General features: G+C 46.0%; 1 protein-coding gene and 1 long non-coding RNA gene across 3 annotated transcripts in view; one reads left to right on the top strand and one right to left on the bottom strand.

The window, feature by feature from the left end:
- Positions 1-12,562, bottom strand: part of KCNH8 (potassium voltage-gated channel subfamily H member 8) — a 176,380-nt gene that overhangs the window by 50,922 nt on the left and 112,896 nt on the right. The gene's annotated exons all lie outside the window — the stretch shown is intronic.
- LOC308459553 lies at positions 40-3,885 on the top strand. The gene is made up of 2 exons (XR_013978133.1): positions 40-1,084; positions 1,182-3,885. It is a non-coding gene; the product is annotated as an uncharacterized lncRNA (long non-coding RNA).

Genomic DNA, 12,562 nt, shown 5'->3' with positions numbered 1-12,562 from the left:
TACGCAGTAGGCAAAAACCAAGTGGCACACATTGGTTGTTCTGCAGCCGGCTTGGCCTTTGAGACATTTAGCACTTGTTGGGACTGGGCCTTGCGCTACAGAACCAACTCACCTGGGGCGACACGTTACCTCGGTGACTTTTCTACTCATTGGGAAACCCAATACTGGCGAATGTGCCTCCCTTCTGGAGGCCTTCTCAGCTTTGGCCCAGGAGCTGGGAGTTCCCCTCAGATAAGGCGGACCCTCAACGCATCTTACTTGCCTGGGTATAGAGCTTGACACAGCAGCTCAATCCGCCCGCCTGCCAGTGGGGAAAATAGTTGCCCTTAACGAAACTATTTGTCAAACCCTTCCCGAAATAATAATAATAATAATAATAATAATAATAATAATAATGAAGTCGCTCTTAGACAGGTCCAGTCCTTGCTAGATCATTTCAACTTCGCATGTAGAGTAGTTTCACCAGGCCGCCCATTTCGCTCACCCTTAGCCAGGTTGTCAGCGGGCCTCAAGCATCCGCACCATAGAGTAAGACTTATCAAGTCGGTCAAGGCGGATTGTGAGATGGGGATCAGATTTCTGGAACACTACAACGGAGTCTCCCTATGGCTGGAAATCCTTAATTTGGCCTCTGATTTCCAGGTCCACTCCAATGCGCGTGCCCGCCTAGCCAGGCTGTCAGTGGTCTTAGACACCCGCACAACAGGGTCCGCCTCCCCAGGTCGGTCAAGGCAGATCTGGAGGTGTGGCGACTTGTCTGGAGATCTACAATGGGGTATCTCTATGGCAGGATGTCTTGAATCTGTCATCAGACTTCCAGGTCCAATTGGATGCGGCTGGGTCCTTAGGCTTTGGCTTGTACTTCAAGGGGCGCTGGTGTGCACTACGATGGCCGACGGCATGGCAAGGTCAGGCCATCACGTTGGATCTCACCTTTCTTGAGTTCTTTCCAATAGTGGTGGCCGTTCACATCTGGACGGAAGATTTTCGAGATCACCGCGTGTGCTTCCGACAACCTGGCGGTCATGAACATTCTAGCCAGGCAGTCATCTCGGTCTGAGAGGATCTCCTCCCTTCTGCGGGCGTTCGTCCTCCGGTGCCTTGAGTTCAACATAATATTTTCAGCCAAATTCGTACCCAGAGCCAATAATGACATTGCCGATGCCTTGTCTCGATTTCAGATACCTCGCTTCCGGTTGCTTGCACCTGGAGCACAACTGTTGCCCGAACCCTTTCCGGAGCGCCTGTGGAATGTGGGAGACGCAAAGTGATACAGGGAGTATTGGCATCCATGGCACCCTCCACTCTCAGGTCCTACAAGAAGGCCTGGTGTGATTTCCTTGGTTCCAGGTCTGGGTTATCTGGGCTCTCACATGACGTACCTCCTACCACTGACGATGTCTTGCAGTACCTTTCCCATCTCGATGATCTGGGACGTGCTCCTAAAACCTTAAAGATTCTCGTAGCCGCCATCAGCTTCTTTTCAAAAGCTACATTTGCTCATGACCCGGGTAGCGACTTCTTGATCCATAGAGCCATTGAGGGTTGGGGCAGGTTACAACCTCACAGGGCCGAGGGCCATAAGCCAATTCTTACGGGTTATCACAGATACGCATAAAACTCAGGTCAATTTGCTGGTGCAGGTTCGAAACACGTCTCTTTTCCGCAGCATACGCTATCGCCTTTTTGGCGCGCTTAGAGTTGGTGAGGTGGTGTTTGAAGTTAGTGCACAAGGTTCAACACGCGGCCTCCTGTGCAAGGACGTGCAGTTGTCCGATTCTAATGTGACAGTGGATATACGTCAGTCCAAGACTGATCAGGCTGGTAAGGGTGTCCTAGTTAAGCTCACGGCGTCGGCACAGCAGGGCCCATGCCCGGTAGAGGACACTAGGCGGTACCTCTACCTCAGACCGCCCGGCCCGGGTCTGTTTCTGGTCCATGAAGATGGGTCACCCTTGTTGAGGCACCAATTCACCAGAGTACTTCGCAAGGCTATTAAGGCTTGTGGTCTATCCTCCCAGGAGTACGCCACGCACTCATTTAGGATGGGCGCCGCAACCACGGCCGCGCACCTGGGGCTACCGGCGGACAGGATCAAAGAAATGGGCCGGTGGAACTCCAGTGCTTATAAGTCTAATATGTGACCTGCAGCTTTACCCTACTTATCTGCCTTTTCTTTTCTGTCTTTTACCCCCAGCTATGCTCAGGAGAAGCGTGTGGATTTGCGGCCACAGTATAGTTCATTGGGCCCGCGTACGAGCGGTGAGCTGCGGCCTTGCATACAATCTTGGCCTTCCACATGGTGTTCGAGTTTCCTGGCTTTCGAGAAGAGGCATGCGTTGGGAGGAGCTTATGCCATTGCTGTGGGAGAAAGTAGCCAAGTTCGGCCCTCCCGACATCCTTGTAATTCATTTGGGGGAGAATGACCTCGCTAACAGAAGGAGTGTGGACTTGTTGTGGAGCATAAAAAGAGACTTGAATGCATTTGCAGCCTTGTGTCCCAGAACAACAGTGTTCTGGTCCTCCTTCTTGAAACGAACTGTTTGGCGCGGTGCGCAAAGCTGTATGGCCATTGAAAGAACCAGGAAACTCGTAATTCGGGCGGTAGCCCGTTGGGTGTGCTCTATGTATGGCCGAGTCATTTATCATGACCGTATCCGGATCGGCAACCAAGCTTTATACCGGAATGACGGCGTCCACTTATCGGATCTGGGGAACGACATTTGGTTACTTAGTGTCAGCAAAAGCATCTGGGATTGGTTGCAGCTTTGAAGGTATTGGCGGCGAGCCTTTAGCTCGGGTGGCGGTTAGGCATTGGAATAATGTGTTGTGGTGTGTCGAAGTGCTAGGTGTGGCCATCGCCTATGCCTTCAATTTATAGGGGTATTCCGTTAAAGGAATCTGGCGGTCGTGTATTCCGTCCGAAGCCTGCTTGGCAGGAGGCCATGGCACGACCCTCGGTGACATCAGGGGTGAGCCTATAGTTGGATTAGCATCAACAGGTGTTGACCCCCTGGTGAATAAACCCACTTGTTTTGTGATCCAATGCCTAAGCCAATACCTTTTCATTGCTGTAATCAATAAAGTTGTGGCCTTTTCTAGCCCATTAACCTTATATCGCGTGTCCCTGTGTCTTCATTTTACTTCGCGGGGGTCGGGTCCTCGCACCACAAAGACTCTCCTCCCTGAAAGAGAGGGGAGTGGTTGTGGGCGGGAGCCCGAACACCGCTCCTAGCAGGGGGCGTTGCCCCCTGCCTCCAGCTCACCTGGCTGGCACTCACGCCCCCCCCGGTGGCCGCCCAACCAGGTGCCATGGGGGGGCGTGTCCAGCAGCCTTTATGCTGCAGTGCCTGCCTCTCCCCGGCCTCATTTCTCTTTGTCGTCCTGAGCGAGTCACCCACCCTCCACTCCCTTTGAGTTAGGGCTTAGGTCATTGGCCTTGCTATGGACCTTAGGTTGGTCGCCCCGGTTGCCCGGGGGGCCTGGTAGGAGTTTTTCCATTTGGCATTAGGCTTTTTGGTTTTTTCGCCTACCTCATAGCAATCGTCACAACTTTCTGGTGGTATTGGTGGGTAGGTTAGGCATTGGAATAATGTGTTGTGGTGTGTCGAAGTGCTAGGTGTGGCCATCGCCTATGCCTTCAATTTATAGGGGTATTCCGTTAAAGGAATCTGGCGGTCGTGTATTCCGTCCGAAGCCTGCTTGGCAGGAGGCCATGGCACGACCCTCGGTGACATCAGGGGTGAGCCTATAGTTGGATTAGCATCAACAGGTGTTGACCCCCTGGTGAATAAACCCACTTGTTTTGTGATCCAATGCCTAAGCCAATACCTTTTCATTGCTGTAATCAATAAAGTTGTGGCCTTTTCTAGCCCATTAACCTTATATCACGTGTCCCTGTGTCTTCATTTTACTTCGCGGGGGTCGGGTCCTCGCACCACAAAAAACATGACTCCTTCCACCACGAAGCATAGAGACACTGAGAGAGTCACCTATGATTTCTGATTATCTGTTAGGAAAAAGAATGATTAGGAAGGAATATGGCCGCCCCAATAGTCTAACTTGAACGCTTCTCTTACAGTCAAAACTCAGAGGAGAATGAAAGGTAAAGGTAAAGGACCACTGGAAGGTTAAGTCTAATCAAATTAAACTATGGGGTTGCAGCACTCATCTCACTTTCAGGCAGTGGGAGCCAGCGTTTGTCCACAGACAGCTTTTCCAGGTCATGTGACCAGCATGACTCAACTGCTTCTGGCACAACGGCACACCATGATGAATGCCAGATCACACAGAAATGCTGTTTACCTTCCCGCCTCAGCGATACCTATTTATCTACTCACACTGGTGTTTTCAAACTGCTAGGTTAGCAGGAGCAGGGACATAGCAATGGGAGCTCACCCCGTCGTGCAGATTCAAACTGCTGACCTTACGATCAGCAAGCCCAAGAGGCTTGGTGGTTTAGACCACAGCGCCCCCCGTGTCCCACAAAGAGGAGAATGAAGACCCATGAGAAGAATCCTGTTTATTTACTTAATTATCCCCCCCTTCATTCTATGATTTGAGCAGCCTCATAAAATAAGTCACTGTGATTAAAAACAAAACCTGTCCGTCAAAGGGGAACATTCAAACATGCACAACCTCTCTACTTATTTGCGCGTCGAGGTCACCAAGACACCCCCCCAAAGAAAACCACAATTGACACTTAATTTTTGTTTAAGGTTTTTGGCATAATTTTGGCCACAACTTTATTCAAATTACAGCAATGTGAGTGGTTGCTTAGGCATTGGTAGCACTAACTGACCCTGCACGGGGACAGCTCTGACATTCGCACCCCCGCGAAGTCAGCAAGGGTAAGTCACCTGGGGAGAGAGACGGGACTGGGAACCATGCCTCACCTCTCCCCAGAATGCTCCCGGGGGCTTGCGTGGCCCTAGCCCCTTGCCAGGGGGTTTCGGACGAAAGCATGGGGAGCCCCTGGGTTCCTTTAACGGAAAACCCTTGAAGCAGCAGCAGCATTTTGGAGGGGCAGGCACAGCCGAATCCATACCCCTCCACCAACCAATTCCAAGACCAATGCCTAACCGCAAACCTTACAAGTTGTGACGATTTGCTACGCAGTAGGCAAAAACCAAGTGGCACACACTAATCAGCCAAATGGACAAAATTCCTACCAGGCCCCTGCCCCAAAGCAGACGACTCCATGACAGGCATAGCAAGGTCAAGAAAATAGCCTAAAATTAGGGAAGGGAGGGCGGGTGATCCGAAGTAAGCAGCGAAAAGAGGAAGTTCCTCGCTGCGAGCATAGTATTTAACAAATAGGGCTGTCAATCAACAAATGGCAACATCTAGATTTCCCCAGTAACAGCCCGCCCCTATTTAAAGGATAGCCAAACCATTTGCCTAGTAACAGTGAGGTGTCTTGTCAGCCCCGCCCGCAACCTGTGCTCTCCATGAGGGAGAACATACTTTCTACAAATTACTGCAAACCATATAAAAGACTCCACAACACACCAAGTTAATCCCCAATGTGATTCTGCACATGTGTGCTTGGAAATAAGTCTCATGGTGTTCAATGGGATCATAGTCACGAGTAAGTAGGTCTTGAATTGCAGCCCCTTCTTTGAGCTTTATCTAATAAACACAAGATAGTTACACATTTATAGTGCTGAAACACCAAGATCCCAAAATAAATTTGCAATAAATCTGCCTGTGTATCAACTGGCCACCTAAAATATAGAACTAGCAGAGAATCCTCTGTTTAAGCAGACAATTTAGGGTCAAAATAACTAGCGACTACCTGGGTGGCAGGTGGCGCTGTGGTCTAAACCACAGAGCCTAGGGCTTGCCGATCAGAAGGTTGGCGGTTCGTATCCTCGCGGTTCGTATCCTCGCGACAGGGTGAGCTCCCATTGTTTGGTCCTAGTTCCTGCTAACCTAGCAGTTCGAAAGCATGTCAAAGTGCAAGCAGATAAATAGGTACTGCTCCAGCAGGAAGGTAAACAGTGTTTCTGTGCACTGCTCTGGTTCGCCAGAAGTGGCTTAGTCATGCTGGCCACATGACCCGGAAAAACTGTGGACAAACGTCGGCTCCCTTGGCCTATAGAGCGAGATGAGCGCCACAACCCCAGAGCCGTCCGTGACTGGACTTAATGGTCAGGGACCCCTTTACCTTTTTGACCTGGAAGAAACTTGGGTCTGCCACCACTAGACTGCATTTTCCATGGAAGTAGCACTGTACCAGCCTGTAGCACTATTAACTCCTGCTGTCAAAAACTGCCATCAATTTAATTGGTCTTTCCCCTTGTTACTATTTGCAAAACATCAGGGTTGCCTTTCCCAGAACGTCAAAAACCATGTCAGATTTCTTCGGGATATTGTGATTAGCTTAAAAATAATGAGTTTCTATTTTTTTCTTTTCAAACAATGCATCGTTTTATTTTGGATACTCGGCCTTTATGGTACACTGCAACTGTCTTAAAGCATTTCTTTGCAAACAAGTAAAACTTAGTCCTTGTTCTCACTGATGTAGTAGATCAGCATGTCAATCTGCATCTAGACCAATACTGCTAATTTACTTTGCTGGCTTATATTTTGCTGCCTAATCCATTTATATTTTTAATTGATTGACCTGTTTTAAAATTTCATGCTGTTTTCCTATGCTGATTTTCTCATATTTAAATGTATTTTATTTAATGACTATGCAAGGTGCCTTATGGAGGCTATGGCCATAAATAAGAATGAAGATGTGTCTTGCCTATAAATCAGGATAATGGTGATGAACCAATCCTATGGTCCCTGGAAGGGTGTCTCATAGGATTTGGTCGAGCTCTTTCTGTGGATGGAGAGGGAACTATGCCCTCAAAGAGGAAAGTCAACTCCCAGAATTATTCTCTGCTGTCAGTGTTTCCACAACAAAGAGGGGGAAACAGGGGCATGTCAGGTGTGGATCAATGGCGCTGTGGATCTATGGGATCTAAAACCTTACCATTTCCCCAGAATGTGGGAAGGGAGTGGGTTACCCTGCTCTTGGGCTGGTGTATTCCTTTTTCTCCCATTTAGACCAACGGGATGAGATTTATTTTTTTAAGTCTATGGAAAGATGGTCCACTGGCACAAGCATAATAATAATAATAATAATAATAATAATTTATACCCTGCCCATCTGGCTGGGTTTCCCCAGCCACCGAGGGCCTTCTGGTGGTTCCCTCACTGCAAGAAGTGAGGTGACAGGGAACCAGGCAGAGGACCTTCTCGGTAGTGGTGCCCACCCTGTAGAACACCCTCCCAACTATCTGATTTTTAGAAGACACCTGAAGGTAACACTGTATTGGGAATTTTTTAATGTTTGATATTTTATTGTGTTTTTAATATTCTGTTGGGAGCTGCCCAGGGTGGCTGGGGAAACCCAGCCAGATGGGCAGGGTATAAATAAATTGTTGTTGTTGTTGTTGTTGTTGTTGTTGTTGTTCATGTCTACTCAAAAGTAAGCCCCAGTGAACCCAATGGAACTTATTCCAGGTAAATGTGAACAGAATTTCCACTTCTGTGCCTGTTAAAATTATTGAGAACAGAAACACTGAGCTAGAGCAGAGAGAAAGATCAGATACCTGCCAAGCATTTGTACTGAAAAACTCAGCTGTGCTCTACTCTTTTGGGTAAAGTGTGATTCTGGGTGCCAGTTCTGCTAATGTATGGCAGCCCTCCTCTGAAGCGGTGACAGTGAAAGGAAGCTAGAAGTAGGTCAGCTACAGGTTTCCACGTAAGATTCTCCAGTTGCTATCCAAAGAGCCTGCTGCTAGTTTGCCAAAGAGAACACGCAGTTCCCTAGTTACAATGCAAAATGGGTTTTGAAAAACAGCAGAAAATATCACCTGCAGCCTCATTAGCCAAGGGAGCTGACCAACAGGCTTCAGCAGCACTTGGAATATTAATATATTGGGCAAACTATCAGCATGATCCCTTTTAACACTGACAATTTCCGAAAGTTATATGGGGGCGTGAGTCTTCAAGCTAGATCACCCAAGGGTTGAAAACAGCCAAATGCGATTTTTCGCTTGCTTAGAACTGCTTTTTGCATCTGGCATTTGTGAGTTAAAAACGTTAATTCATGCTGAATACCCTTTTTAAAAGAAAAGCTACGTAGGTAAAGAAAAGGCAGTCTCATCATTTATTTCCGATTGACCATAAAGTAGAATCTATCTGGTACTGAAAAGCTGGTCCAACATTTATGCCTGAACGGCTGTTCGGTGTGGTGCAGAGGCATACCTGGGGTCCCTTGCACCCTTGGCAAGGAGCTATACAGTGGTACACCTCAGGTAAAGTACTTAATTTGTTCCGGAGGACCGTTCTTAACCTGAAACTGTTCTTAACCTGAAGCACCACTTTAGCTAATGGGGCCTCCCGCTGCCGCCGCGCTGCCGGAGCACGATTTCTGTTCTCATCCTGAAGCAAAGTTCTTAACCTGAAGCACTATTTCTGGGTTAGCGGAGTCTGTAACCTGAAGCGTCTGTAACCTGAGGTACCACTGTATCAGCACAGACCGAAAAATCACTTTACTGCAATACCAAACACCTTTGTGCTGTGGTGCAAGAAGGATGGGAAGCTTCTCCCGTGTTCGATCTTGCTGCGATAGCAGTGCTGCGGCACCATACATTCCATACAACATACACTCCATAGTTTGATAGGTGAATTTTGTGCCCCTCCTGGGCCTGGGCCCCCAGTAGGGGCCAGTTTTGCCAGCCCCTAGCTTTGTCTCTGGTGTGATGTGGACAAGCCACAGTCAGACTAGAGGATGTAAACTTCTCCTCCCCTTTCCCCTTTCTTCCTGTTTAGGTGTGAGAACTGAAGAAGAAGAAGAAGAAGAAGAAGAAGAAGAAGAAGAGGAGGAGGAGGAGGAGGAGGAGGAGGAGGAGGAGGAGGAGGAGAGGAGTAGTAGTAGTTTTGGATTTGATATCCCGCTTTATCACTACCCGAAGGAGTCTCAAAGCGGCTAACATTCTCCTTTCCCTTCCTCCCCCACAACAAACACTCTGTGAGGTGAGTGAGGCTGAGAGACTTCAAAGAAGTGTGACTGGCCCAAGGTCACCCAGCAGCTGCATGTGGAGGAGCGGAGACACGAACCCGGTTCCCCAGATTACGAGTCTTTCGCTCTTAACCACTACATCACACTGGCTCTCTGAAGCTGAAGCTTTTCCCTTCCATTTTAAACTAACCACAGCTTGCTGTGATATTCAACACCAGACAAACTGTGCTTTGCCGTAACTATGGTTATTAAAAAACAAGCCAACTTCAAGCCATACTATATGAAGTTCCTCATCTTCTGCAAGGCTTCTGTTTTCCTTTCTGCTATTATTTACCAGCTGTTCAGGTTTGTCCCTACATTTGGAACCCGCTGCTTCTTAGTATCTATCTTTTAAAAAGCTTATGGGAAACTATTAATTCTGAACAGCATTTTCTTCTGCAAACTCTTACGATGCTTAAAAAAATTCAGAATCTATTGTTTCATACTGCCTTCCACCTCCCCTTTTCATGCCTGTTCCCTTGCCACTCCAATTATATTGGTTACATGTGAGCTGAGAATTGTCATTTTTTAAAATTTTACAGCATCCAGTAACTGTAGGTGTTTTATAAATAAAATATTATGCAGGTGGGCATTGGCCTGAACTAGCAGGCTCTACTTATGTCCAACCAGCTCCAGGAGGAACAGTCCCATGAACTCCTGTACTGCTTCACTAAAATCTTCCTCCATGACTCAAAACAGTGGTTGCCTTGAAATTCCCAGACTGATGCCTAATTCACTCTGATGTCACATAACTTTCCTAAAGTATAAGTCCTATATATTAAAATATAAATTCCTCATCAATAATACAGTCATACCTCTTGTTACGTTTGCTTCAGGTTAAATCTTTTCAGGTTGCGTCCTGCGGTGACCCGGAAGTACCGGAAAGGGTTACCTCCGGGTTTCGCCGCTTGCGCATGCGCAGACGCTCAAAATGACATCACACGCATGCGCAGAAGCAGCAAATCGCGGCCCGTGCACGCGCAGACGCAGGTTGCGTTCTGCTCATGTTGTGAACGGGGCTCCGGAACGGATCCCGTTCGCAACCAGAGGTACCACTGTACTCACAAATGGCAAAAGATGGTTTTGCTGTTTAAGAAAACCCTACATGAAAATGCAGTCAAGCAAGGCAATCAGCGTAACTGCAAATGCTAAGCGATCAAGAAGGTGCCTGAGTGCAAATATGCCTGTACTGAAATCTTGGTCCAGACACCAACCCTGCCCTCTGATCTCTGGAAAACTTCACCCAATAGCTTAGACCCTTGTTTACATGGTGTGAAACAGCTCTCCTGGAACTTTGCCCCATTCAGAAAGTGGATGGGAAGTCCTCTTGCATCATAAGCTCCCTAGACATGAAAATGAGCACATTGGTAAGAAGACTAGACACAAATCTCTCTCTTTGGTGTGCCAAGTCTCCACAGGCAGGGAATTTTGACATGAAGGACCATCAAACCATGCAACACTATCCTTGAACTAAACAGCAACATAGAAGGATTGTACAGCATTCATTTTCTAAACCTGAGAAACCAGCCCTAAGAGACAGATGGGCACATCTATATGCAACAATACAGCAAGAGCAAATTGTGCTTCTGTTTCCCCCCACCAAAAAAGCCACACATGCAAAAAAATAAAGGTGTTGCATGTACCTGTATCTTGAGAAAGTAATATCAGAAGTGATCCAAAGTCAGCTTAATTTGCAAACATTCAGATGTACCAGATTTGCAGACTGGAATTATAACTCCAGATTTAAAGACTGACAGCTTTAGTTACACCTTTGTTAGTTACACCTAAATAATGTAATTTGTTTCTGAGGAAGGAAAAAACTCATAACTTGAATTTTAACCGAGGTAGATATATGCCCTCAAGGATATATTCAAAATGCATACCCAGAGCTGCTGACAAGAATTTCTGGTGACCGCAGAAGCACTAATGAAGAGAATGATGAATGCTTCAGATTCCACTAGCATCAGCCCGGGAAAGCTTCCCAACCATTAAAATCTTTCTGTCAGTATTCTCAGAATATGATGTATGTGACGATAATGATCATGGAAAAGATTTTAGCCTAGTGGCTGTCTTGAGGACGCTGATGGAGCACAAGTATGCAACAATAAACTTTGTACAATTAGTACTGCACCGTTAAAATAGAAGCATGGGACCAAAGGTCAGTAAACTCCCAAGTTCCACCACTTACTGGTTCAAACATACTGAAGGTGGCACATGTAATATGACCTCCCTTCAAGCACAAAAACAAACCATAAAGCAATGCACTTTGGTGAGTAAGTGTAAAAAGCAGACATTTCAGCGACTGGAGAAGACAAAAGTAGGCTTATTCAAAGTAAATGGAATTAGTTTACTGCTTAAGGTAAGTCATTTCCTTTAACCATTATACACAAAACAGTTCTGAATTGGTTTTTCTTTCTCTTTTAAGATGCTGTTGAAATTATAGCTGACAGGTGGGAGATTTATTCAAGACTGTTGCACAAATAATTTATGGCAGCTTTGATGAACTCAAGAAAGACGCATCTTGACTTTTTGGCTTCCTATTAACCTGCTATCCACGGCTGTCCAGTTCTACAAGATCATGAAGTTCCAAAATATAGAATACATTTTGCAGCCAAGAAGATTTTCAGAGTAATCTGCTTATTGTCTGCACAGTTCTAAATAGCACTTACATATACGTCTAAGAACTCAGAGGGAATCTCTTTCATAATAGACCTCTCTAAACTATAAAGAATTTTTAAATATTATTATGATCCGCCCTAAATCCATAGAAAATCAGGACCTAAAATTGGTGTTGAAAATATTAAAGAATCAGGTAACCAAAAGCACTGTCAACTCAAAATTAATTTCATTTTCTCCAAAGGAAGTACGAGTCTAGAGAGAGATATATACTGTATATATAAAACCAGTAGCTATACTTTTGCAAGCAAAGAACTGAAATGCATGGATTTTCAGGAGATTCCTTTTTTCTTTTCTTTTTTACTGGTCACCAATCCTGCACATTTGGTTAAAATGCTGTTGCTTTTTTTAAGTTCCTAGAGGTAGTGCACAGAGTCCTTGGTCAATGGAGTTAAGTTCTCATTGCCAGAGGAAGAATTAACCTGATGAGAAGCTCTGAGAAATGGTTTAAAGGGAAAACAATGGGGCTGAAAACTTCTCAAATTTGAGAAGACTGTGCCACAGTTCTTATAAATCTCCTTATAAGAAAAGAATATGTCCTTAATAAATTCAGTTTAAACATATACAATATATTTAAATTACAAATGATCTTCAAGTTTTTGTAGTCTTACTGGTGGTTGGCTGATGTCAGTGTCGTTATTTTATACTCAAAACCTTTATTTTAATCAATCAATCAATCAATCAATCAATCAATAACACACACAATACACTAGGGTGAGGCAGTAAGTATTGCCATCACTCTCATTTGGTTTTGGGAAATGTTGCATGAAACTAATTCAGAGTGAGGCAACATTTTCCTGCCCTCACTCTGTAGTCCAATGGGTT

This window comes from Podarcis pityusensis (genome assembly GCF_964106645.2).
Source record: "Podarcis pityusensis genome assembly, chromosome: 12".
In the NCBI taxonomy this organism is placed as follows: domain Eukaryota; kingdom Metazoa; phylum Chordata; class Lepidosauria; order Squamata; family Lacertidae; genus Podarcis; species Podarcis pityusensis.
The sequence above is the reverse complement of the archived record's forward strand: the minus strand, read 5'-3'. Positions and strand labels throughout refer to the sequence as shown.